This window comes from Clarias gariepinus, chromosome 7 (assembly GCF_024256425.1).
Source record: "Clarias gariepinus isolate MV-2021 ecotype Netherlands chromosome 7, CGAR_prim_01v2, whole genome shotgun sequence".
Lineage (NCBI taxonomy): Eukaryota > Metazoa > Chordata > Actinopteri > Siluriformes > Clariidae > Clarias > Clarias gariepinus.
Window position 1 is genome coordinate 20,289,193 of NC_071106.1, and position 25,643 is coordinate 20,314,835.

General features: G+C 39.9%; 1 pseudogene; it reads left to right on the top strand.

Moving 5' to 3' along the window:
- The window catches only part of LOC128527484 (hydrocephalus-inducing protein homolog), a 77,441-nt pseudogene extending 54,972 nt beyond the window's left edge, over window positions 1–22,469 (top strand).
- Window positions 22,470–25,643: the final 3,174 nt, after the last annotated feature.

Below are 25,643 nucleotides of genomic sequence, written 5' to 3' on the forward strand. Positions count from 1 at the left end.
TTTCAGCGTAGAGTTTACTCTTAATTATATAAGGTACTAATAAATTGTCAGAACTTTTTGATTAAAGTGTCTTTGGCAAATCCTTTGTCTATGTTCACATTACCAGCCTGAAGTGATTTTAATTTTTATGTGTGGGCTGGCTGAATGCACAAATCTGATGTTTTTCTGATATCACTTTCACATGTGATCCTAACTTGGATATATATCTGATACGACGTGGTCATGCAACTTAAATGGATCTCAACAAATACACCTGACCAACTGCTTTGTTAAAAATTAATAAGTTATTGCACAAATATAACATGTTTTAATCACATTTGCCATAACACAGCCCTACAGTATCACTGAACCACCTTTTAACAAGTCTACATGTAACACATGTAACAATTCTTTTTTTTTTTTTTGGCAGATAACTTATAAAGAGTGTCTGGTGATAGCGGTGGCTCATAGCACTCAGCCAATCCAACTTTTAGCCCAGGGTCAGGGACTGGAGCCACAGCTGATGTTTTCCACTTCTGAAATTGAGCTGGGGCCTGTGCTACCTTACAGCAGTGGACAGGAGGTTGAGGTGCAGGTCTCTAACCCCTGCCCGTTCCCAATTGAATTTTACTCCCTGGACTTTGACAGGCACTACCTGGAGGAAGAGAGGGTAATTGTTTTTTGGAACTGTACTGTACATTTTTACTGTTTAATATTTCTCATTAGCTAAGATTCGTTATTCGAAATTATGGTGAATGAGCAATTATTTGTTAAAATGTCAGAAAAGTGTTCATAAACACACTAAAACCAAATACTACCAAATTGTACCTTCCAAGTCAAAAGAAGACTTCTGCAGGAAGGATAATTGTTGTTGCCAAGTGTTGCCTTTGCAATGTCCGTTTTATCTCAACCAAGTACGTTACTATCATAAGTGAAGCTGGCTTATTAATAGGAAAACAGCTTTAGCTTGATAGTCGACAGTTAACATGCCTATAAAGGAGTTGCCTGAAATGATGTCATAAATGTAATGAAATGTAATGGATATAAACGAGTTAGCTAACTTTGTTCAGTTATTAAATGAGTTTGTAGCATCTGGTCAGAGCAACTTAGCTTTTAGTTCCATGATAACCTTTATGCTATTTCTTACACATTACCTTATAAACCATGCAATCTCCATCTTTCCTCGGTCCTTACTGTGCTATATAAATTCATGCAGCAGTTAGTTCCGACTGAGAAATCTGAGTGGAAGCATTCAACCAAACCGGGGCGAGTAATTAAGTTAATTCTTATAAATAGCCTGACTGAACTTCAGTCAGGCGTCTAGCTTTTGTTGTTTATATTGAGGTTTGAGTGAATATGTTTTGTTTGTCAAAAAAAGAAAGGTATTAAAGTTTACAAGTGCTCAGAGAAAGGAGCTTGTTGCTTTTGTTTTGGTACTTTATATTAAATAAAATCAAGTTTTTGGAAACCTTCATCTTGCCTCCTGCGAATATGCCACCTAAACACTCACGCCGACCAAAGAAACATGACAATAGTGGGGTTATATACTGTATCATAATGCACTAGCTTTCAAATCAACACTTTTGGCATTTAACCCCAGAATCCGGAAATTAATGTAACTAATATTGCATAGTGGAATCAATGGGAATAAAAAGAGAATTTTCATAATTTATTCTTATTTTGGCTACAAAGTACCATTAAGAAGTTAAAACTACTTTTACTCCTGATAATTACACTAAATGTCAATAACTGTCAGACGAAAGCCCCACCAATCACAGTTAGTTTCACCGCTCATGGAAGGGTATGTGTTGGCAGAGCAACATACCTGTGAAATAATAATAATAATAAAAAAAAAATCATAATATGATGATAATAAATGGAGTTTGGGCAACTGTTTTTTAAAAGCAGTATCACAATGCACCCCCGTGCCTATGACTACCTCACAGTTGTGCTTTTATTCAAACAAAACAGCACTCATTCTTATGTGAAAATGCTAAATTAATCTATTGGTATTTCCAGATCCTGCGATTGATAAAAGAATATAATGCACATAATACATTACTGCTGCCCCCTCGAGCCCCTGGTGAGCCTCTGCCTGCTGAGCTTTTGGAATACTACCAAGAGCACAAGTCCTGGAATCCTGAAACTGGTAATAATTCCTCTTCCGTTCCATTGAATGATAGTTTTTATAAAGAAGAAACATAAAGAAATAATAATAATAATACTAATGTTTTTGGACAATTACTATCCTCTTGTTTGCATAATTTAATTTTACCCAAATAACATTGGTATTAGTAGTGTCTTAGAGCTATGTTCATACTCATACTGATCATATTAGCTTGCAACAAAATATGTAAAAATAGCATTTGCAGAAAACAAATGTACATAATGAATTCCATCCATCCATCCATCTATCTTCAACAGCATATCCACTTACTTATCAGTCGTTAAGTAAGTATGTTTTGGGGTATTACTTACCTTATTACTTATTACTAGTCCTTGGTCTGCCCCGTGGTCTTCTATCAGCTAAACATGCCAAGAACACCTCCCTAGGAAGGCGTCCTGGTGACATCCTTACTAGATGCCCGAACCACCTTTAACTGACTCCTTTCCACGTAAAGAAGTAGCAGCTCTACTCTGAGTTTCTCACGGATGACTGAACTTCTCATCTTATCTCTAAGTGAAGCAACTTAGAAGCTACCCTTCTGAGAAAACTGATTTCGGCCGCTTGTATTTGCGATCTTGTTCTTTCGGTCATGACCCAACACTCATGACCATAGGTGACGGTTGGAATGAAGATTGACCGGTAGATTGAGAGCTTTGCCTTTTTGCTCAACTCTCTTTTCGTCACAACAGTGCGGTAAAGCGACTGCAACCCCCCCCCCCGCTGCTCCAATTCTCCTGCCAACCTCACATTCCAATATTCCATCATTCGTAAACAAGATCTCAAGATACTTACAGTAAACTCTTTTACTTGGGGCAACACCTCAGCCCTGACGGAGGCCAACACCCACTGGAAACAAGCCTGACTTACTGCCGAGAATCCAAACACACCTCTTACTTTGGGCATAAAGGGATTGGATGGCCCTGAGAAGTGACTCCCTCACCCCATACTCCCGCAGTACCTCCCACAAAAAAATCCTGAGGGACCCGATCATATGCCTTCTCCAAATCCATAAAACACATGTAGACTGGATGGGCATATTTCCAAGCCCAGGAGTCCTGCAAGAGTAAAAAGCTGGTCCGCTGCTCCACGACCAGGACGGAATCTACATTGTTCCTTTTCAATCTGTGGTTCGACAATCGGCCGAACCCTCCTTTCCAGCACCTAGTAGTGTAATGCCCCTAAATTTGGCACACACCCTCTGGTCCCCCTTTTTAAAAAGCGGGAACCACCACCCCAGTCTGCCACTCCTTAGGCACTGTCCCAGACTTCCACGCAATGTTGAAGAGGCGTGTCAACCAAGATAGTCCCTCAACACCCAGAGCCTTCAGCATTTCTGGACGGATCTTGTCAATTCCTGGGGCTTTGCCACTGTGTGGAGTTGTTTGACTACCCCACTGATCTCGCCGAGGGAGATCAGCGCCGACCCCCCCCCCGTCATCCTCCAGCTCTGTCTCTTCAACAGAGGGTGAATTAGTCGGGTTCAGGAGTTCCTCAAAGTGCTCTTTTCACCGCCCGTTACCTCCTTAGTCGAGGTCAGCAGTGTTCTATTCTTGTTGTACACAGCTTGGGTGGTCCCCCGTTTCTCCCTCCTGAGGTGGTTGGTTTTCCAGAAGCACCTTGGTGCCGCCCGAAAGTCATTTTTCATGGATTCGTTAAGCTCCTCCCACACCCGCTGCTTTGCCTCTGCTACCGCTGCAACTGCTGTCCTTCGAGCCCGCCAGCTCTGCTCCTAGAGTCCTCCGGGATAACATATCCCTGAAGGGCTCATTTTTCAGTCGGACAGCTTCCCTAACCACAGGTGTCCACCACGGTGTTCAAGGGTTACCGCCCCTTGAGGCACCCAGAACCTTAAGACCACAGCATACAGCTGCAGCTTCAACAATAGAAGCTTTAAACATTGACCATTCTGATTCAATGTCCCCAGCTCCTACAGGGATGCTGGAAAAGCTCAGCTGGAGGTGGCAGTTGAAGGCCTCTTGGATAGGTTCCTCTCCTAGACGTTCCCAATTCACCCGCACAACACGTTTGGGCTTACCAGGTCTGTCCAGTGGCTTTCCCTGCCACCTGACCCAACTCACCACCAGATGGTGATCAGTTAACAGCTCCGCCCCTCTTTTTACTCGAGTAAAAAGTAAAAAAGAAGGAAGAATACTCTGAACTGCTGTTTGGAGCATAAGCACAGACCACAGTGAGAATTTCCCCCTCTCATGGGGTCAGGTGCAGAGAGGCGACCCTCTTGTCCACTGGAGTAAACCCCAACGTCGTGGCAGTCAGCCGGGGACTCATGAGTATATCCACACCCACCTGATGCCTCACATCCTGGGCAGCTCCGGAGAAGAACAAAGTCCAACCCCTATCAAGGAGTATGGATTCAGAGCCAAGGCTATTCATCAAGGTAAGCCCCACCAGATCCAACTGATAACGCTCCACCTCCCGCACAAGCTCCAGGTCTTCCCCCACAGAGAAGTGACATTCCATGTCCCCAGAGCCAGTTTCTGCCACCTGGGTCTGGTCTGTCGTGGCCCTCTGCCTTCACTGCTACCCAAATAACAGTGCATCCAACCTCATCGGTTTCTCTTGTAGGTGGTGGGTCCACAAGATGGGGGAGGACAGGGGTCCACATTGCTCTTTCGGGCAGTGCCTGGCCGGGCCTTATGGCAGACCCGGCCACCAGGCACTCGCTGATGGGCCCTCTGTCCAGGCCTATCTGCTCCAGACATGGGCCCCAGCCTTCCTCTGGGCAGGGTCACTTTACTCCCTCCTCTTTTTTTCATGGGGTTTCTAAAACCATACTTTGTCTGGCCCCTCGTCTCCAGACAAAACTGCTCCCAGGTTCATGAGGGCATGCAAACCTCTCCACCGCAATAAGGTGATGGTTTCCAGAGAGGACATAATGAAATCTTAAAATTAAATTTTCAGTCAAAGAGTTAAATGTAGCTGTGCATTAATTCTCTACAATAACACTAATTTAAATACATTTTACATTTACACACATTTTTTAAATAAAGGTGGAACTTGTACCTACTTGTACCTACTTCGGGAGGCGAAGCTCTACGAGCAGGCCTTTGTGAGGCTTCTCCCCTGCCTTGCTCAAGGGTCGGGACTGTTGGCCACCGAGTCCTTACCAGGTCCGGTTCTCGCCAGGCGTGAAGCGCAAAAGGAGAGTGTGGCAAGCCCAGCACCCACTCGTAGAGATTGGGGCAAGACTCGCTACGCTTCGCAGTCCGCCTCAAGGAGGCCAGAGTCCTAAGGCTTTCCAATAAGGAATACAAACTTCTTTCTGGCACCCTCAGAAGGCCGTGGTTCTATCCCGCCACCACTGGTGTTTCGGGGTCCAGCGAAATGTTAGGGATGCCAAACATCTAAATGGGGGGGAACATCTAAATGTCACATGGGATTCGACCACTGCAAGTGTCAAATCCATTTTCAATATCCTAAAGGAGACCAAGCTAGGCCAGAAAGTAACTTTTTACTACATTTAGAGAGTGTTAGGTCTCATGGCAGCTGTATTCACGGTGATACCCTTGGACCTTTTGCACATGAGATCGCTTCATTTGTGGCTAAGAGCCAGGGGATTTCATCCAAGGGCCAATCCCCAAAGGCAATGAGGGTTACGCGCTGAGAGCTTTGTACCCTTTCTAAGTGGTTCACACCCTCGTCTTTGACTCTGGGTCCCACTCTAGGTCCGTGTTGTCACCGCAAGCTGCTTACGACAGACGTTGCATATGCGTGGCACATAAATTGCCTCGAAACGATGACTCTATTTTTGGCCCTGAAATACTTCCTTCAGCAGTTAAGAGGCTACCATGTCCTAGTATTTCGGCTTGTCATGTCTTTGCCCCTGGGCTGGTCAAAGCTATTCTGCATTCTCACCCCAACCATCTTCCAAAGTTCCCATTCTCAACTATGCACCCAGTTGTTCTCGAAGCCTTTGTCCTCCCCTTTTACAGCTCCGGAGCAGGAAAGACTTCACTTACTGTCTCCAGTCCGTGCTTTTCAGATTTACAGTACATCCACAGCATTAGCCAGTGACGTAAATTAGAGCAGGTTTTCATATGTCATGGGGGCCGCAGCCGAAGGGCGGCCGCCACTGGACAAATGCTGTCACATTGGGTGAGAGATATTGCCCTAGCCCAGTGGTTCTCAAACATTTTCTGTCATTCCCCACTTAAGGGGGTGGGCGAATTTTTAAGCCCTACTTGTCAACAAAATGATAACGAAAACGGCCAAGTTTACTATTTATTGAAATATCAATTTCTAAACCAATAAGATCAAATAACGGCAAGTTCAAAACAGATAAAATACACGTGAAATTGTTATAACAGGCTTACTTCGTCACTTATCTAGAGCTTTCATTCAAAGAAAGCGAGTGGCTTTTTAACGTGACTGGGGTGTGTTGTCTCTAAGTGTCTTTCTACTTTGTTGGGTCTCATGCTGTCTGCTGCCAGCGGTTTAAGACACAAAACACACACAGGTCTCTCCTCTGCCCCCACCATCCCCACCATGAATCCAAACGCAACATTTGTTATTTGTACATTGACAAACCCCTACAAAATAAATGTGCCATAAAATAATCATTTTTGGGGATTTGTATTAATCGTCTCGACGGCTGTCACGTGCCTAGGGTTAATTATAATAGTAATAATATATTTTATAATAATAAACCTTTGAATGTATGTCCTAATATAATATTTGATAGAGATTATGTAGGGGGGGGGGGCAATCCGTGGCAGGGGGGCACTTTAGCGCATAACACCGGTTTGTGACAGCGGTTAGTTAGTTAGTTTGATATTCGCATCTCCGAATTCAATAGCTGTGTAAATAAACCCGCGAATAAGATACCCACATACATTTCCTCTCTACATTGTCTTTAAGCTACATCCGCCTTAAATTATACATGTTTAAAAGCATAAACACCATTATTCTCTACGGCGCAACGGATGATTTAGGGCAAAATGCCGCACTGCAACAAAAAGCGTAGAGCGATATTGATCTTCCCTTCTGTTCAGCGCCTGAAGGATCAAAAAGCAACTTTGTTGTTTTACTGGAAACTAGAAATGCCAGACTAGTACTGCCTGATAAAATATTTATGTTTAACAAAAATACAGAAACATCAGCATACACATTGAAATAAATGAAATTACATATATAATACCGAATGTTACCTTATATATTGTTCGGCAATTAACATGCCGACGTTAAACCGTTATTGTTGCACTATGGTTCCACTTTTCTCTGATGTTATTTTAATTTACTTGTATTAATGATCCATTTCTTTGCATGTGATTGTTTAGTTTCGAGTGTCCGATGTTTATTGTCAATAAAGAAAAGCATGAATTATAATAGGTATTTTCCTATTATTTTCCACTAATTCCCTCATGTTCATTGCGCCCCACCTGTCATGTCTGTATTCCCCACTAGTGGGGCGCGCCCCACACTTTGAGAACCACTGCCCTAGCCTATGAGGCGCATGGAAAACTTCGCCTCTAGTAATTAGGGCCCATTCGACCAGGGGGCTTGCCTCAATAATCTCTCTGGCTTTGTGTTGCGGCAGGTTTGTCCTCACACATTTGTCAGAATTTATAGTTGTATGTCCATGCAATGCTAGCATCCCAAAATTATGTCTGAGACCCCATTGGAGGACTGTATGTACACTACACAACCCTGGGGGTCCAGACACTTGCAGTGCGGCGGCATTGGTATTCTCGTTCCCATATAGTTATCACGCAGCATCGAGCTCCAATGCTGCACCGCGGGCGTAACTGGGTGTCCTTACAAACAAAATATGGCCCGGGGATGTTTCCGGTTCAGCTCCGAGGATGTTTCCGGTTCCTATTTATAACCTGCTGGTGTACCTTATCAGATGATGTCACCTGACCAAGGTTATATAAGCCAAAGTTTTTGGCGTGTTTGACACACACGTGCTTCACAACCGGGCAACAGAGAGACGTTTCCCATGGCGTTTTCACGCAGCATCTCGTTCCAACTTTTTCAGGGAACAGGGTTACAGCAAAGGAACCCGAGACGAATTTTATTGTACCTAGGTATATATGACAATAAAAATCTTACTTTTCTGGTTTTCTGATCACAAGTTATGTAAAACCTTCTAGAGTCTGCAGATACACAATACTTTACAAATGTTTTCGTAAAACCGAGCCACTCTGGATTTCTACCTTTGTGTCCTGATTACATTTTGGTGTGCTGTATGTAAATCATTTGACTCATTCTGACAGAGGAGGTTAGATTTATAAACAAACAATCAGAGCTTTCAGAGGAGGAATTGTTCTTTACTAGAAGAAACTTTCAAGGTTGTTCCAAACCTAGGTACCATTTACATGTCCCCTGTGCTTTAGCATGCAACACTGGCTCTCAGAAAGATGTTGAGTCTTCTGGTGCCAGGGAAAAGGAAAAGTATGCAGGGCAAGAGGAAAATTTGTCAAACGCTCCAGTTGAAGAATGCCCTTTAGAGAGGGGTGAGGAAGATGCCATATCTGTCTTATCTAAACATTACACATCTATGGGTGCAGGTATGCTTGCACTGTGGTAATGAAAATTTTTACCTTAAATACTGAATGTTCAAGACTTCATGCTTAGTAGTTAAGTATTTAATAATGATAAAAATACTAATTATAATAAAGTTTGAGGAGATCATGTACTGTATATCGGTCAAATGACTGAATAATGAGGATGCTTTGCTTTCTTTTTAGATGGGAACCCTGTTTCTAGTGCTACTGCTCATTACATGGGTAGAGATTTGCCCTCATTACGCCAAACTGCTCACAGTTGCAAAGGCATTGCCATTGTAGTTCATGGTGCTCCACTCTCAGGTAGGCTGCTGGTCTCTGAACGTCTTGGTTAAATAAAAAAAGACACTTTCAAAACACATTATGTGCATTCATAAAAATGCTATTTAATAATCCAGTCACTACTTTACATTTAGAGGGAACAACATACTTAATTTAATTTTCAGTTAAATTTTCGACAGTACTTTTGTATTTTTAAAATAAAATTATAGAAGTGTACTATAAATTCATGCCTGCATGCCTATACTGTGGAACAATAATTCCCATGATCCTTGGTTTCATGATGGTTGTATGTCTGTCTGTGAAGGTAAGACAGCTTTGGCAGTGAGATTGGCAAGGTACTATGGAGCTGCTTGTCTGAACATAGACTCAGTGGTGCAAGAGGCTTTGTCATCTGGAACTTGCCCTGCAAGCAAGCAAGCCAGAGAGCTATTTCGAGCTGCCATGGAGTCTGTGCCAGGGCCAGAAAAACATATTGGTAAATATATATGTTTCTGCTATCTTCCCTTCCCTTCATTACCTTTTATTTGCAAATGTAGTAAATTACAACTGAAGTAAGTTTTTAAAAAAATATATTAAGTTTCTTACATGTATTTATATTTTTGTCTGTGTGTTTTTAGTCCCATCTGCATTCGATGTGTTGACTGATGCTAGTCAGACTGTAGACATTCTCAGTGTTGAGGCATTAGCCAAACACACTGCTGAGAGTGTTCAGGATACTGATTCCAAAGCTACCAGTCCAACTATCTCAACAAATAACAAGACCAGCACCATGGGAGCAAAGAACAATGATGGCTCTAATCCCACTGCCTCAATGGTATTCTTTTTTAAATAATAATTAAATAATAGTTTATTGTTTAATAATAGTTAAATAATACATACTGTAGAACTACACTACCGGTCAAAGGTTTGGAATCAACTGCAAATTTCTTTGTTTTTGTTTAATAATATATTTTTTACATTCTACAAAAAAACTAGGGATTCCAAAACTATGAAATAACATGGAATTAGGTAATCATATAACAACAACAGTCAGTTGTTACATTAAGACATTCTGGTTTATTTAAAAACGTTGACAATTTCAACAATCAAATCCGGTACGGAGAATCTAGCTCGTAAATCCAGAAAACAGGCAAGGGTCGGGCGATGTGCAACGGGCATGAACTGGGGCAGGGTAAACGTGAGAACAAAAATAGAATCAAAACCCGAAAGAGCAGTCAAATACTGAAGGCTTGGTAAAGACCCTGGAACAATGTCACAGGGAGCATATACTTTGCGAGGACCGAAAGTACAGTATGCGAGTCCTTTTTATCTGTTTTCAGTAATTAGTCTCAGGTGTGCTTATACTTAGGTGAGTCAGAGCTACCAGAGGAGAAGTTCATTTAGAGTAACCAGTCTCAAAAATGACCAATTATTAAGATAGATTATAATATATATATATATATATATATATATATATATATATATATATAATAAAGGCTTTACAAATCGTAAAGTACAGTACAGATACAGTACATAAGTACAGTAGCAGATACAGTACATCTTAACATTAACTTATTTAATATTATCATTATTATTATTTATTATTACATATTTTGGATGCGTTCAGCACTGTTTAACAATGTAGAAAGAAATAAAGCTCAGAAACAACTATGTAGTTAGAAAGTGATCCCAAACTTTTACAACGTAGTGTATATAAACCCTTATTAAATAAATACATAGAGTTAAAGAATCTTAAATGAATTCTTTATCTTTGACGTAATAGAAACTATATTAATATTACTAACTTTATTTGCATGAAATTTAATTGCACACTCATTAGTGTGTATTAAAACATGTACAGTGCCATCTGTTCAATTTTGAGATGAACTAATGATTTTTTCCAAGGTTTTTAAACTTTAGTAGTTTTTAGATGATACAAGCAAAAACAAACAGACACACAACAACTCCAAAATCCATCTTGGTTTTTTTCTACCCTTTCTTACATTCTGCAGAATATTTTTTTTGCAAATATCTTCAATGTACAGACATGCCAACTTTATGTTTTATTATATGTATAGATTAGACACAATCTCAGATTTTAGTTTGTGTTGTGTTTTTCTGCTTTCATGCTCTTTTTGGCCTTCTATACTTCTCTCCTCCTTTAAATCTTTTTTTATCATCAGACAAAGACTATTAACAAAAGGCAGCATTGAACATAGTGTATAACATTCAATTAAAAAGCTGTTGTGTTGAAGATATTACTGCTATATTTAATCTAACAAAGAGTATAACATATTCCCGATAACCTAGTTTTCAATGTCGCTGAGAGTTAACTTGGATTAACTTGTTGAGTACAGTTACAGTTTATTGGTAACATGCAGGCTGGTCCGACTCATGGGCTCCCTAGTGAGAGTGTGAATCCAAAGGTTGAGCTGACCGGCATAAATGGATTACTGCCTGATGATCTCCTGGTAGAGATGATGTCAGAGAGACTACTGGTAAGGACCTACACTATTTTGTCCCATGTAAAATTACACACATAGGAATTTAATTATTTTACATACTTTGTGCTCATCTTTTTTTTCAGTTATATGTTGTTCTTTGTTTTATTGCACAAAATGCTTCTACACTTTGGTGTTTATAGCTCAGTGACTGCAAGCAAGGTGTTGTGATTGATGGCTTGGAGACATTTTACTGCTGTTTTCCAAGCACTGCGTTACATGTAATCATCAAAGCCTTCAACAACCGCCAGCACATCTATGTTATCAACCTCACTGACAGCTACTTTGAATTCAAATCCAGAGAGAGAGCTCAAATAGAGATGACAGGTAATGGTCTAGAAAAAATGGGAACAAGAGAAAAGAAGATAAAAGGAATATGGGAATAAAAAAGAAAAAAGGAAATGTGCTATTAATGAATGCATACATGTACAGAATAAAAAAATGTGATATTAATGTGATATTAATGAATACATACATGTACAGAATGAGAAAGATTAATAAAACAGTAAATTGTTAAGTAGAGTTTACAAAACCTGTTTGTATGTGATTAGAAGCCTTACAAAGGGAACAGATTGAAAGAGAAAAGCTACATGTGCAGGAGATCGATGAGGATGTATATGACACCCTATCTGAGGAAGAGAAAGCACTTGTAGATCTTCAGCACTTGGAGATGCTAAAGGAACATATGTACAGGTATCTTAAACTCCATGAAAATTTTCATAAAAGATGTAATAATAATAATATACAATTTTATTTAATTATGAAATTTCTGTAGCAAGCAAGAGAGGGAACAGGAGAAGAGGCAGCAGGAGGAGAAGCTCAGAGAGGAGGAGGAGATGAAGAAAAAGAACAAGAGAGGGAAAAAGGAAGTACTTACAGAGGATTTAAGTGAAAGAAGAAGTCAGTTGGGGGTTGCAAAAGTGAGCAGCTACAGAACCATCCATTCTATTGCTGGAAATAACGTAATCAATTATGTGATCTGATATTCTTCCTCTGTATAGTCTGTTTTAGCACTACAATCTGATACTGGACTGGAACAGGCTAAAGTGGGTAAAAAGATGTCTTCCTGCACAGAAGCCAAAGACTCACTTTCAGAGGGTACCAGAGAACTTGAGGAAGGAAGCAGAAAGAAAGTAAAAGATGGCAAAGACAGCAAGCCAACTGGCCATGATAATTCTGTACTGCCACTGGATGAACTGGAAGAAGAGTTGGTGAGTTTAAGCCAGTGTCAAATCCAAACTGTTAAAGTAATTAAGTTCAGTATGAATAGTATATCGTAAAAAGGAGTACTTTAGCTATAACTGGATAATTATCATGCCTAATCTCTCTTAATATCTCCTTTCATATAAAGAGAAAGACAAAAACTTCTTAGTTTGCAACATTTTGCAAGATACACACTCTTGGCCTAATTCCAACATTGGTCTGGTTGTGATGTTTCTAGATAAGTGAGGCACAAAGGCAGCTGTTTTCCCGTTTCCGTCTGTATGAGCAGAGCCAACCATTGATCCAGCACATACTGCAGAACTGGGATAGGACTCAGGGCCTCCTGCTTAATCCTCTTCCTTCATTGGAGCAGGGGCCTGAGGAATCCACAAAACAACATAAGATATCCAGCAAGAGGAACAAGAAGGAGCGTGAGAAAGAGAGGATGAAAAGAGACACTGTTGATTCTAATCTGATTTCTCCAACCCCTAGCCAGACTCATATGTTGGCCATTGGCACAGAGGGTGCAGAAAATGAGCAGGCAATAGAATTAATCCCCCACATCTGCATCTCTGTTGGCAAAAAAGAAGAGGCAAGCATAAGTGAACTGATTGAGAATATGAAGCTGCCATCACTGAATGAGGTACTGCAAGACTTGGGGCATCCTAAAAAATGTTTATGTTAATAAAGCAAAAGCCTAGTTTAACAGTTATAAAGCCTGATGAACTCCAGATTTCGTTTATATTCTAAGTATTGTGAAAAAAGAGCAATATATTATGTAATGAATGCATATTCAGAAGCTAATGTTGGACTCACTCTCCAATATCCCTAGGTTTTGGATGGATTAGTACTCGAACCCACTGGTCCACCCATTCCTCCTCCCATGCTCTTTTCAGTAGTCACATACCACAAAAGAAGAGTGGTATGCAACCCTGATCTTACTCTTGGCTGCTTCACCTTCTTGATGCCATCAAATCTGGAAGACCTAGTTGAGGAGAAACTGGAAGCTGATCTGGAGACAGAAGCTTTAAGCCCCAACGTGTCCGCAAAAGTAAAAGGATTATTTTCCAACATGGAGCTCCAATTTAGTAAAGTACTGAGTAAAGTACTAAGTAAAGTAGTAAAGCATAATAGTAAAGTACTTGCCCTGTTATGGGGAGATTACAAGTTCAAATCCCAATTTTACATTTATTGTTGCTTTGTGTGCTTAGGAGGATGTTGCATCTCTAAACAGAGGGAAAGGGAAAAGGTCCCCAGTGAAAGAGGAATCAGTGAAAGCGACCCCAAAAGATAAGCGGAGATTTTCTACGAAAAAAGGAAGCAAAAGCACAGACTCTCATTCACCTCCATTAAACACAGTCACCTCCTTATCTGAAACTGACCATAACCAGTCTCTGGACAGTTGTCTTACAGAGCACAGTCAGAGGTAAACACACACACATACATGTATAAACTAAACTTAATTCTTATAATGAACATTATTTTTATACATTATTTTAAGGCTATTTTAGTGTGGCATACAAACATTGAAATACTGCGAACATGTAACACAATAGGATGCTGGAAATTTTAATCCTTATCATCTGCCCTTTATCTGTTACTTACAGTAAACTTTCTGCGTGCATTCGCTATCTACAGCACAACAGGCAAGGTTTTTCATGCTTGCATTTCTAATGTACATTGATTTTGCTTTGTTACTGATGTTTGCGAAGGCTCACTTATTTCCGCTGGGTTGTGCCGGCAAATGGAGAACTGACCCTGAAACTATGGTTTCACTCGTCTGTGCCTGGTGATTTTAAACAGACTCTGAGTTTTGAAGTGATGGGGACCAGACGCTGCTATCAGCTATACTGCAGAGGCACCTGTGCTCTGCCATCCATCAACAAAGACCATAAGTGAATATTATTATATATTATATATTACAAATCAGGGAAACAAGCAGTAGGCCCATGACTTGAGGCCAGTTTAACATATGGTTAGCTATAATGGTTGGCTATAATGGTTGGCTGTTGTTATTCTGATGTTATTTTGTTTGTTTGTCTGTGCTATAGGACGGTGTTTGCCCACTGCAGAAAGGTCATGCACAAAGACAAAGGCTTAAAGAAGACTTACATAATCCGCTCAGGCCTGTATGACTTTGGGCCACTTCTTTGTGGAAGACCTAGAGACAGGTGCTTTAGTTTTCTCAGTCTTACAATTTAAGTATAAATTCCCTAATAAATCCTTAAACGGTGCTTATACATATGATATTTAAATAATGTGTTAAATGCATAATCTACAAATTACACATATTGTACTATATACATATATTTTGTCCTTGTTGCATAATCACAATACAAGGGGATTTTGCCAATTATATAATAAATTACTAAATAAAAATTCTGTAGATCTTTACATAGAAACAAGGAAAAGAAGTTGCCAGAAAACACAGAAAGACTAGTAATACACAACAACTCCCCCATGGAAGCAGAGGTTCATTTCTGTCTTGTTCGGGACACAAAATTTAACACATTCATCCTGGACCCTCTAAGCATGGTTCTTAAGCCCAATGAGAGAAAGGTATGTCTTTAACACAAATTTAAAACTGAATAATGTTTCAATACAGAAAGATGTTGTACCTCTGTAATAAATAAATAAATAAATATAAATTTTCCCAATTCCAACAGGGATGGTTTGACTGATAATATTGTCAGTATTATATTAATTAATTGATTGCTATTGGTAAGTTGCTCTGGAGACACTTCTCTGCCAAATGCCTTAAATATAATGTAGGTAAGAATAAGCTCCTGGAGACGAGGATTGATCCAGAGACAATCCAAAGTTAAAAAAAAGTTTTCAAAAGTAAAAAAAAAAAAAACCAGCAAAAGATACATTTACTAGTAAGAAAAAGACAAAGACAGAGTGGTTTGTACTCAAAAAAAGAACATAAGAACTAAGCAAACAATAAAGAAACAGAGGCCTTAAATTAGTTAGCAAGTCAGACACAGGTAAAAAATAAATAAATAAAGGGTTGTTGTTAATGTTTTCTCAAGTATTATCAAGAATATTTAGCACGTGTACTCGGGTATGGATAAGTATTAATAATGTGTACCTGACCAGCGGGGTAGAGGAGAGGGAGGAGCATTCTTACCTGAGCATAGTACTAATCAATGTGCCTAGCTGAAATGCTGACTTAGAAACAACACTGACTAAGGTAGGTTCAAGCATCACTACAGTAGGTGTTTATGTTTTTTTTTTTTTTTTTTGCAGGATCTCAGAGTATGGGCATATCCCTCCACTCCAGGTCTTATAGAAGACAGTGTGGTGTGTTGTATTAAGGAGAACCCAGAACCTGCCATCTTCCACATTTCTTGCAGTGCAGTCCGTCCAGAACTTGAAGTGGAGCGCAAGCAACTTAATTTTGATAAGATTTTCCTGAACAGGTCTGGACAATAATACATCACTTACTGTATTATTTTACATGAGTTCCAGCACAAATTAGTGCTGTTTTTATATATAAAAAAGGTTTAAAAGAAAATTGTATATTTTAACTTTTAAAAATGACTATTTTTTCTTTATTCCAATAAGAAAAGCTTAGCTACTTTTTAAGACTTGACCCATCTTCATATTAAATAAAATTCAGTTACGTAGATTACAGTAAAGAAATGGGAAAAAATGTGTTTCTGTGACAGACTCCAAAGTGCCTAAAGAAATAATAAAAAAATTAGTTGTTTTCATAACCCCAGCAGCAATCCTATTTTCTCTCTTGTCTGTTTCGACCACTCAACCCTGTAGTATCATTAGTAGACTAATTTGTTTTTTAAAAATAATTCTGTAGGACAATAAATATTATAAACATGTAAAATGTTAATTACATATTTTACAGTGCATTTTACATTTGACATTTTTGTTGCCATAATAGTGCTGTTTGATTACCTCTGGTAAAGGTAATCTAACATGTTCATCTTTCTCTTGCCTGTGGTCCTCTAGGAGGGAAACGCGCAGTCTGTGCTTGCGTAACCCCACTGCACTTCCAGTCGCCTGGAGGCTGATTGGCCTTGAGGGGCTCGGTGAGGAGTTCAGCATTTCCCAGGACCGTGGCATCATTATGCCGCATTCTGAGTTTTCTTTGTTCATGCATTTCCAATCCGTCAGACCTATTAGCCTAAAGAAAACCATAAGATTGGAGGTAAGGTGCTGACCAGTAGCTCAAACTATAGCATAAATTGTCATTTTACAATTATAGGTTTCAACAAAGTATTTATGAATTTATGATTGTATGTCTCTGTCTGTCTGTGTGTGTGTGTGTGTGTGTGTGTGTGTGTGTGTGTGTGTGTGGTGACAGGTGTTAGATGTGGAGAATATTCTTGGTGTGGTCAATACGGAGAACATTAATATTTTGGCAGAAGCTTATGATGTAGCCCTGGAAATTACATTTACCAAAGGTAGTTGTAACTCCTCATGTTCTGTATATCCACAAGTTTCCTAAGTTTTGTATCCATTTTTATCCATTCATAAATAAATATTTGTTTGCATTTTATTTTGCTAATAAATATGTTAGGTACGGACAGTACTCTGGACTTTGGCATGATCAAAGTATTGGAAGAAGTGAAGTTATCAGTTAATTTGAAAAACAAGGGCAAACATGATATCGCCTACAAGTATGTTCACACCCACATTTGCTGCATACCCACTGAATATATTTTATCATCTTTCAAGGCTTAGAAAATAAGGACAAAATAAAAATGAAAAGATCAGTGCCTAACATGCAATAATATTCCTCTTCAAGCTTCATCCTGGAGCCTACTGAGCCTGGAATGCCTAATCTCAACTCAGTCTTTACTATTGCACCACAAAAAGGCCGTCTTCATCCCAATGATCGGCCCAAAGCTGTCCGAGTCACCTTCTGCTGCAACAAGCAAGTTTCTATTAGACAACAACCAATTTTACTCTGCCAGGTCAGAAAAAAATTCTCTCATGTAAAATTGGTTCGAGGTCTTTTCATGTTGCTTTTAAAAAATTTTTTATCACTAATAATTTTAGTGATTGTTTCTTTGTTTTAGGTCATTGAGCCAAATTTTGATGAAGAGGGAGAAATCATTAAGATCATACCCATCAAAGTGTCTGTGCAGTGTCGCTATTCTAAGTATAGGTCCACACTGCAAAAGACATCAAAGTAATCCATGGCTCCTGCAAAACAGGGACAATTACTGTGAAGAATATGGTGAATCTGGACACCACATCCACAATGTCTAAAGATCTCACAGTTGCAGAACGAAAGAAAGGGTACCAACACTGATCAATATATATCAAGATTTCACCATTTTCTATCAGAAATGAGCCTTTCTTATTCCAACCCTATTTCTTATAGCATGGGTACAAAATCTTCAAGAGAGAGTAACTCTGACCTTCACAGGTAATAGACAGCCTTTGTATTTCATATTCTTATGACATTTCAATGTGTTTCTTTCTGTTTAAATTTCAGATTTTGTGAAAAAAATTAACCAGATAAAGGATCCCTGATCTTTTTAATTTGATGGTGGCACAGTGGTTTAATGGTTAGCACTGTTGCCTTGTACGTCCAGGTGCAGGGTTCGATTCTCACGTCAGGTCTATGTGCATGGAGTTTGCATGTTTTCCCCATGATTGGTGGGCTTCATCCGAGTTTTCTGGTTTCCTTCCACAGTCCAAAGATTTGCTGGTTAGACTAATTGGTGTTCCCAAATTGCCTGTAGTGTGTGTATGAATGTTGACCAGAGGTCCTGTCATGGTTGTGTAAAATGGGAATAAATACAATGATCGCCATTGGCCTCCACTTTTCCTGGTTGGACTACAGAGGTTCTTAATGGATGGATGGAGGTAGGTAGGTGTAAATGAGTGAAAGAAAAAAAAAAGGAAATAAAAATGTTGTTGCATACAGTAAGTGTGCATATCTTTGTACACTCAACAAAAATATAAACGCAGCACCTTTGTTTCTGCTCCGGTTTTTCATGAGATGGACTTAAAGATCTAAAATTCATTCCAGATACACAATATTAACATTTCTCTCAAACATTGTTCACAAATCAGTCTAAATGTGTGATAGTGAGCACTTCTGCTTTGCTGAGATAATCCATCCCACCTCACAGGTGTGCCACATCAAGATGCTGATCTGACATCATGAGTAGTGCACAGGTCAGGCCCGTAGCCAGCCTAGTGCAAAGGGGGGTTCCTTTTTTTTTTTAAAGTGGACCTTTTTTCTCAGTATTTTGTATTTGTGTATTTACTCATTTTGTATTTCATTTTGAGGATTAAATACTGCATTTTAGTGACATGTGCTGGATTAGCTTGTCTGCTGGTATCATAATGTGCATGCTTTTGATGCACCAAAAATATTTACTACAATGTTGTCAAATTGCTTATCGAGATCACGTGCGACTTTTTTCACTCTAAAAACACACACACAGAGTTCAAAAATTTAAAAACCACACTAACAACAGAATAAATTTAAGGAATTCTTACTGGAATATTATTAAACTACAAATTCAACTTCTCTCATCAACATGCTCTCTCATTTCTTTGTCTTTGCCTCTTCACTTTATTGAACTTATATAAAATATATTTAATATTCAACGAATTGTTATTTATATAGTCTATTAATTAGGCGAAATATAATAAAATATGTTAAATTCAACCTTTAAAATCCCAGTCATATAGAATAATTCAATCCTTATTGGCATGTCGAGCATTTACAGTAGGCTATCATTTACATTCAGAACGTAAAGTAAAGAGATCGAAATGAGGAATATAAACAAATATAAAAATATTACCAATAATTATCTAATAATAATAATATACAAATATTACGGAGAAAAGACGATCAGTTAATATACTTACAAGACTGTGGGATGAGTAAAAATATTTTTTGTGGGCTTATTTTATTTTATGTTTTATGTAACAATTATTTATGATAAACTTCATTCGAATGCTGTCTACACCGCGTATAGACACTAGACAGCATTGCCTATGGTAAATATAATAATTCAATAAATTTACTAATTTAATAGAATAATTTATTAATTAAAAATAAAATGTTAATAAATCCTAATATTATGCATGGTCAAGCAGGTTTGTTTACGCATTGAACTTGTCGTTCTTTCTTTTCTTTTTTTTTGATAGATTAACATTATTTAACATAATAAATTCACAGATCCATCAGATAGGCTACTGTCTGTTAATGTTTATTTAAGATGTTACAGACTTGTCATAGCCATTCAGACTGCTCAAGAAAAGGCATAAGAGAACTATTTTGTGTGTGATGTGGGGTTGACAATTAGCTACCACTTAACTAGCGTTAGCAATTTGATCTTGAGGTAGTAACAGACTTACTCTGTTTGGCAGTCTTTTTGAACATATGTTCAATATTCTGCGATAATGACGCTGATGCCTGCTTTCTCTCCCGTCTCTCCTGCTTTTTTCGTCCCATATTATACACCGCTGGATGCCGCCTCACAGATTTAAAAAACGTCAGTTGCTGCACAGACTTGTCACATGTCGCGGGTTTTTTTTTTTTGTAAATTGTTTTGTAATAAAGTGTTATTTTAAATAATGCCCAACAATATTAATCTATTTAAAAAAAATAAATAATAAAAATAATAATAATAATAATAACAAAAAATTCTGGACCTTTGGCAGTGGGGGGTGGGTCGTTCGAACCACCCGAACCCCCCCTGGCTACGGGCCTGCAGGTGTACTTTATACTGCCCACAATAAAAGGCCACTCTGGAATGTGCAGTTTTTTGCTTTATTGGGGGTCTGGGGACTCAGAACCGGTCACATCTGCAGTGTGTTGCCTCATGCAGTGCAACACATCTTCTTCGCATAGAGTTTATCAAATTGTCATTTGTGGCCTGTGGAATGTTGGTCCACTCCTCTTCAATGGCTGTGCGAAGTTGTTGGATATTAGTGGGAACTGGTACACGCTGTCGTATACGCCGGTCAAGCACATCCCAAACATGCTCAATGGGTGACATGTCCGGTGAGTATGCTGGCCATGCAAGAACTGGGACATTTTCAGCTTCCAAGAACTGTGTACAGATCCTTGCAACATGGGGCCGTGCATTATCTTGCTGAAACATGAGGTGATGTTCATGGATGTATGCCTGCCCATACCATAACCCCACCACCACCATGGGCAGGCTTATGTTATGGACGAAGAACACAGGTACATTTTATTGATGGCATTTTGAATGCACAGAGATACCGTGATGAGATCCTGAGGCCATGAAGAGAACACCTCTCCAACGTGCCAGACGCCATTAAATGTGAGCATTTGCCCACTCAAGTCTGTTACGGCGACGAGCTGGAGTCAGGTCAAGACCCCGATGAGGACGACGAGCATGCAGTTGAGCTTCCTTGACACAGTTTCTGACAGTATGTGCAGAAATTGTTTGGTTATGCAAACCAATTGTTTTAGAAGCTGTCTGAGTGGCTGGTCTCAGACGATCTTGGAGGTGAACCTGCTGGATGTGGAGGTTCTGGGCTGGTGTGGTTACACGTGGTCTGCGGTTGTGAGGCTGGTTGGATGTACTGCCATATTCTCTGAAACGCCTTTGGAGACGGCTTATGGTGGAGAAATGAACATTCAATGCACGAGCAACAGATCTGGTTGACATTCCTGCTGTCAGCATGCCAATTGCACGCTCCCTCAATGCTTGTGGCATCTGTGGCATTTTGCTGTGAGACAAAACTGCACATTTCAGGGTGGCCTTTTATTGTGGGCAGTATAAGGTACACCTGTGCACTACTTATGATGTCAGATCAGCATCTTGATGTGGCACACCTGTGAGGTGGAATGGATTATCTCAGCAAAGCAGAAGTGCTCACTATCACACATTTAGACTGATTTGTGAACAATGTTTGAGAGAAATGGTAATATTGTGTATCTGGAATAAATTTTAGATCTTTAAGTCCATCTCATGAAAAATCGCAGCAGAAACAAAGGTGTTGCGTTTATATTTTTGGTGAGTGTATATTGGGGCATGTGACTAAACTCACCACTAATCACATCAGTAATTCCACCCAATTTTTATTAATGGAATGACTGTGCTTAACCCCAAATTAGGATAATCTCTTTTGTAATTAAAATTTAAATGGTAAGTTTATGTTGTGTTTATCAAAGTTTTTTATTGTTGTTTACATAATTATTGTTCTTGTTTGTATTTGTATGTATTTCATTAATTTAAGCCTAGACATCTGCAATTATGCTGAGCCTGCATCCCTTTTTCCAGGTAGGTGATAGGTGACCCCTGGCAAGGGGATTGGACTTTTTAATTTTTTTTTACTTTTGACCGGAACGTCGCCTTGCCATTCGGCATCAAATAAGAGTAATGAGGAGCATTCAGTAGAAGAAGTGATAAGTGCATGGTACCCCATTAAGAGACTCGGAGAAGTGAGCAGGCTCCTAGCTAGAGATAAAAAATGTGCCCATCAAATCTACAGTAAGTGTAATGGTGTTCAGTGTAAGTTGGCTTCCCGCAACAACCATAAGGAGGAGACCAAGGGGTCCGAGCATGGCAGGGTCAAAGGTCAGGAGCACCCCAATACTGACTGCGGATGAAGGGCAGATGACGAAGACTGCTTGTCTTCAAAGATTAAGAGCCCTTTTTGCTCAATGCTGAATGGCACACAGCCTCATCAAAGGAGCTGGTTATGTCAGGGATAACCTTTTGAATAGCTCCTCGCGCCCACAAACTCTCTGTGTTTCATATTTGTTTTTGGACTTTTTCCAATTTTGCAGAGCACTAGGGTCATGTCAATTGGTGCTTTTGCTTGTATTTTTTTTTATATTTGTCTTTGTTTATATTTACATTATATTAAATGTAAAGTGTTTAATTGGGGTTTATTCATTTTACATCCACTGTATAAAGTTTGCACACCAAATTGTATTGCTATGTTCAGTTCAGATTTAAAGTAGAACAATCAGGGCTGTTGATGTGCCAAATGTTGCCAATGCACAAAATTTTTGTTTAGCGGAGCCATGATAAGTAACTAACATGACATAGCATAGCTGGGTAGCTAGTCAAAGTTAGCTAACTTTGGTCATAAAACTGACAAGAAAACTAAATGGACAGACAAAAACTTGTTTCTCACAGACAAAAACTTGTTTCTGCATTCAACACATCAGATACCACAGATAGAGTCGAGCAGTGAACATTCTTAGGTATTTTCATTCCAGCCAGACTTAGTATTAGTCAACATTATCAGATAACCCTAGCAAAGCACAGCCAACTAAACTAAAACTACAGTAAGTTTAACTCAGTGTGGCTATATGAGTACACTTAGTTATTTTAGCTCCTAAAAATTCCAACATTTTTTGGAGCTCTTAAAGATTCATTGGCCTGGAGTCCCAACAACACTAAAACAGTTGTTAAAATCAGTTTTCCTACTTTAAACTTTATAGAATATTCAGATGTGGTGATTTGTATCAGATATGTACTGTAAAATTTAACCATATTCAGAGGGCAACATGCAAATGTGCACTCTGTTTTAGGGGTGTAACAGTTTAGATCTTCTGATAAGTTCTAGATACGTTTGTATGAAGTTTTAATAAACAATGGTTTGATTCAACATAGTTATACAAATAATGCAGGCCAATTATGACACATTACAAAATACAAGGTTTCTAGAATGTGCATAGAAATCTAGTTCCCTTACCTAATTTTGTCTAAATTAAATGATGACTTAAAATAAAATGACCTAAAATGAAATGCTTTATGTCAATAATTTATATATTTTGCCTTTTGGCTCTATTTTCACAATTATGCAAGCATGTTGTTTAGCACTGGCATGTTCCTGTTTTGGTTGGGTACAAGGTACAAGCCTCTAACCTACTGGTCTACAAATGTCAGTGTACTGTATTCCCAACCCCCCAAGGTCACCTTTTTGTCTTTATTGTCTCATTAGTGTGTTCCCTTTGGATAAAAACAAGTTGCTGGTGTTTTATTTGGTGGGAGAGCGAAATTTGCCCAGTATATATACAGTACATTTTAAAACCAGTCAAAAGGACCAACCATAGTTTCATTTCAAAAGCTACACTCTATGCTGCTAGAAAACGCTATGGGAACGCTCTCTCAGGTGATGTCATTTGATTAGGTGCACCTGGAGGTTATAAATATGCATGAACCTAAAACATCCTTAGCTCTTTTTGTCGTCAGGACTGCATTGTTGTGTGTGTGTGTGTGTGTGTGCGCGCAAGCACTTTTTCGAAAAGAAAGTGAAAATAGAAAGTGTCTTCTTACTCACCAGAAAGATGGCAGAGTTAGACACGAGTCCCTCCGTGTAGAATATAATATCTTGATGAGGGCGATCTCCACGCTTTCTGTTTTCAGTGTTTGAGGGAAAATCACGCTATTCTCGGGCTTCAGAGAGCAGGTAAGTATTGTGATTTCTCCCTATTAAAGCCCCTTGCGCTCGGCTCGCCGTCTTTAAAACGTAACCACGAGCCGCGCAGCATTTCTCGCGTGCAAATCTGGCGAAAGTGCACGAGACAGAATCTTCCTTTTCTCTTGCTTTCTCGCCGGATCATGAGCCTTTTTACCGTCCACTTCTCAAGCACACTTCAGCGCTTCTTGTGAAGGGGGGAAGAACTTTCTCTCTCGCTTCAGCGGAGATGGAAACTATCACTTTAGAGCACTCCTCTAATGATGAGCGAGCGTATTAGTTGTTGTTAGAGGTGGTAACACGCGGTCTAACGCCTACACCTAAAAAAATAAAAAAATAAATTGGACGACAGGTTTCTGTCGGGCGGCCGGAGGGGGGCCTCAACGATGGCCCCTCCCCTTCTTGGCAACTTCCATGATGAGTTAACTTTTTCATGAAATAAGCCGTATTCATCCCGTGTTTTGTGCTATCGACATTGATTTGCTCAAATGTCATTGATGCAAAAAGCGCGTTTTTTTTATGATGATGCTCCAGATTGAAGAGACGCTTGCGGGCTATCTCTCTCTTGAAAGCTCATCCTCCCTGAAAAAGTCCACACTCTCCACTACGCCGTGTAGACTAACATCTTCGTTGGTGGGAAAAGCTTTTTCAGGCAGCGGGTCAGGCTGGTGCTGCCCTGCACACAATAGCATTGCAGGCATACCAGGCTGACCTACTAAGAAATCTGAGCACTGGCGGGTCTGTCGATGACACAGAGTTTGCGGAACTACGCTGAACCACAGATTATTACTTCGTGGCACCTAGCAGAGTGCCTGTGCCTCTCGCCACGGAGACAGCTGTTGCCTAACCTCACGGACATCAAGAACGGGGATCGCGTCTTCCTCCTTGATGCCCCCATTTCGCCTTCCGGCCTTTTTGGCGAAGCTGTGAACACCGCCGCCACTAGGTTACAGAAAGGCAAAGCTCTATGAGCAGGTCTTTGCGAGGTTTCTCCCCGCCATGCTCAGGGGTCGGGACTGTCGGCCACCAAGTCCTGACCAGGTCCGGTTCTCGCTAGCCGTAAAGTGCAAAGGGTGTCCCGAGCCAAGCTTCCTCTCATAGATTGGGGCGGGACTCGCCTCGCAGTCCGCTTTAGGGAGGCCGTGGTTCAATCTCCGCCACCACTGGTGTCTCGGGGAGCAGCGGTCTCCAGCAAAATGTTAGGTGTTTGGTTCCATCCTGCCGTGTTTCAGGATGCCGAACATCTAATGCCGAAGTGTCAAAATTTGTGCACCTTTTTGAGAAGCCGGCGGGGAACCTACTGCCAGGTTTGTCTCTTTAAGGCACAAAGCACTGCAGAGTTTACCGGCTTTGCTGGGAAAAGGGGCCATTGTTCCCCTGCCAAACAGAGAATCAGGCTGTTATAGTCAGTATTTCTTGGACACGGAGGGGTTGCGTCCAATTTTACATATTGTGGGCTGAATACCAAAATGTTGACAGTCAAAATGATTGTTTCTCAAATCCAACCAGAGCTTTGGTTTGTCACAATCCACCTGAAGGACACATATTTTTATTGCTACAAGACAGGAAGTTCCTGAGGTTCGCTTTCGGGCAAAGCCTACCAGTATT